The sequence below is a fragment of the Littorina saxatilis genome, unplaced genomic scaffold, assembly GCF_037325665.1.
Source record: "Littorina saxatilis isolate snail1 unplaced genomic scaffold, US_GU_Lsax_2.0 scaffold_2940, whole genome shotgun sequence".
Lineage (NCBI taxonomy): Eukaryota > Metazoa > Mollusca > Gastropoda > Littorinimorpha > Littorinidae > Littorina > Littorina saxatilis.
This window is the reverse complement of record NW_027127550.1, coordinates 5,067-8,460: the sequence shown is the minus strand read 5'-3', so window position 1 is coordinate 8,460 and position 3,394 is coordinate 5,067. Positions and strand designations below refer to the sequence as shown.

Here is a 3,394-nt window from a genome sequence, read left to right as displayed (position 1 = left end):
TTCTGGGGCTCCAGCCTGATCTTCTGAGTAGATCGAGTTCACACTCAACTCCGCGACATGCCGCCAGCCCAGGCAGTAGACCGTCAGGTACGGATATAGGGAGGCGGGGGCATGTGCAGAACAGCTTACCTGTTGACGTACTCTGGGGGCTAATAGCCAAGAACGCCAGAATTGAGACTAAGGAGGCGAGGGGAGATGATGGACAGACTGAGTTTGAGACTATAGTAGAGTGTGTGGGTGGGGGGTTTGAAGGAGGGTGGGGGGGGATTCAGAGAGAGATGGAGAGAGAGAGAGAGATGGAGAGAGAGAGAGAGAGAGAGAGAGAGAGAGAGAGAGAGAGAGAGACATTAATGTGATCTATATTCCTCGTTCGCTCTTATTCTCCCTCTGACTCTGTCTGTTGCAACCAGCTCTGTCTCGTTGTTGTCCTTTCTGTTGCTTTTTATATTTAGTCAAGTTTTGACTAAATATTTTAACATCGAGGGGGAATCGAAACGAGGGTCGTGGTGTATGTGCGAGTGTCTGTGTGTCTGTGTGTGTGTGTGCGAGGCTGACGCTAAGTACCGGCATGTCCGTATGAGAGGGCCTTAGGTACCGTGCATAGACCTTGGCTGCACTAGGTACCGCGCTAAGTACCTGCGATGTTAAAACCCATGTACATAATACTTTTGTGTGTTGTTTATGCTGTTTATATGTAGGCATGTTAGTTTGAACTACGATCCTTTATTTTCGTAAATAAGGCTCATCATTTTGTCAAGTAGTAGCGGTTTGAATTTCAAAGGTACTTAACGTATGAAATATACGTACAGAACCAACTTTTTACACACAACCTAAAAGTTCTCACTGCAGATTTAAAAATAACAGCAATCGTTCTCTTGTATCTCAATCATCATTGACAGCAAATAACTGAGTAGAAACATAGCCCTAATTGGGAGTAGTCGGGTGTTTTGACCAACGGTACTTAGTGCTTTCTGTACGGACATAGCGGTACTTAGTGCTTTCCGTACGGACATAGCGGTACTTAAAGTGTAACTAAACAAGCAAAAAGGAAAAACATCGTTCAGCAACCTTTACACTTTGATATGAAGAAGGGCCTCATATACTGTCGAACTGCGAAAAAAAAATTTTTTTCTCTCACTCGGACACTGTTTGACGGACATGTGAAGTGCGCGCCAGGAACGACAATCTTCTTAGTTTACCTGATTAATGCCCTTAATTTTTGGTTCTGGTACTTTCAGTTCCGGCTGTTGTCATCAATCTACCAAAATAAAAGATCAAACGGAGTTTTCGATTTTTATTTCATGGTTCAGAAAAATATTGCTTATTTTCTGAAGTCAACCGTTTTAGCGAATCTTTCTTTGATTCTTAAAAGTCATTTCAGATTTTTGAAAAATAGTTAACGGTTAGTAATTACCAATATATCGTAAACAAACATATCGATAGGTTTTGGTAAGAAGACACAAGTGCGATGAATGTGGTACCAGTATTTTTGTGGTAAGTAAGGATGCATTTCTTTGCTGTAAGCACATTTACAATGCACATTTAATCTGTTTAGCAACATAAACGAAAGCATGGTACAGTGCCGCTTGTTTGTGGTCTATCTTTTCGCGGCAGATGCGTAACAATTAGGGTCTCAGTTGGAATAAGCTGCTCGGAACCAGAGCAGATTTGGCTTGGGTTCTTTGAGTGTGAATGATCGACGAGTGGCTTGACATTTTTAACGAATCATTACTGTAGCCTACTTGAAACCATCATCTGTTTCTGAATTTGTCATCAGTTGTGATTGAGCAGTCTCATAGGAATCGTCCATTATATGTTAAACCGAAAAAGGGCAGACGATTCTGAATCACACAGGCTGCTGTACAAAATCAGATCTAAAACGATATTTTGAACTGCGACGTCTGCGTAAATGCCCTGTAACAAAATACCTTGTCCTGGTCATGTGTATACACATCAGCTTCTATTGGGAAGATCAGTATTTTATATTAATCACAAATACAAGATTAGAAATAGTTCTGAAGATCGCCTTTGATTTCAGTTTCAGCGGCAAACTAGCAGATCTGTCCAAACCGGCATCGTTTCATGGTTGAAACTTGAATAATCCCAAATAGATCTGAGTGGGGGTAAGTTTTATAGTATTTCAATTTTCTACGGCAGTTTTATTTAAAGATAGTGTAGTGGATGTCTCTGGTGAAGACTACAGTTATATGAATTTTTGGTTGTAATATTAAAATGATTGTTCTTTATTTACACAATTGAATAATTTGTATTTATTTTATTTGTTTGCAGATGACGGCATACTGAGTGCTCCAAGAACATACGCCTGCTGGCATTTTGTGTCTTTTCTGAAGACGTCGAGGCAAGCAGAAGTCACGGTCCTGGCCACACACACACAATGACATGAACAAGGAGCCGGCCTTTGTATTCTAAGTGACGATTTTGGAAAGAAGTTGGCTAATTAGTTTGCTCAGGTTGCGCCAGATCGATCAATTGTCCTTGTTGTGATTCAAATTTTTCTTCTTAATATATTTACTTTTTTGGAAGGTGTATTAGGGGATGTTTCTTGGCTCAGATTGATCCATTTTCCTTGTTTTTATCAACATTTGTCGGACCCCCCCCCCCCCCCCCCCCCCCCCCAAAGGAGGTTGAACGCTTCGCGTCTTCAACTAAACGCTTCGCGTCGTCAAATTGTCCCTAAAAGAAATTTGGAAACTCCCCCTTAAAAATGATGTGATCCGCCCCTGCACACACACAAACACACACAAATAGAGAAGTAATAAATGGATACAGTTTTTCTTTATTTAAATTACAATCAGATGTGGTCGTAGAACAGGCACTGTAAACAAAACCTAGCATGATATACCACTTGTGTGATGTTTCGGTCAATATCTTTATTTTCCTTTCAGAAATACATTGGCGTTTTGAATGTCAAGGGAAGTGATACAAATGCTGCAGCGGGCTATCAAGAACGCGAAGGCAAACAAGGTAAATACCTACTTCTGACATTAGTTTACTTATTAACTCTTTCTATACTGGCCATTATCTCCCCAGTCTCTCCCCAGAAACTGGCCATTTGCATGGGTTTGCAAAAAAATTCTCAAAAATAAACAAAACAAGATGCAGCCTTCAAACTCATAGGTTTTATTGTGAATATATTGCTAAAACATATGCCAAAGTTTGGTTTCATTGTTGTGAAAAAAATAAAAATATGATGTCCAGAATTTATGGGTATATTTTACGCAATACGAAAAAGGGGGTATGTATTTTGACTTAGAAGCATTTTTTCTTATGAAGGCTCTGTTTGCAACAAAACTGTTTCTGTTTACTTGTATGAAGATTGTGCTAACACAAAAACATAACAAATACCAACTGATTTTCCATTTGGTGGTCATGT

General features: G+C 39.9%; 1 long non-coding RNA gene across 1 annotated transcript; it reads left to right on the top strand.

The window, feature by feature from the left end:
* The first annotated feature begins 1,014 nt into the window (after positions 1–1,014).
* LOC138955972 (uncharacterized) lies at positions 1,015–2,616 on the top strand. The gene is made up of 3 exons (XR_011452446.1): positions 1,015–1,494; positions 2,039–2,123; positions 2,290–2,616. It is a non-coding gene; the product is annotated as an uncharacterized lncRNA (long non-coding RNA).
* Positions 2,617–3,394: the final 778 nt, after the last annotated feature.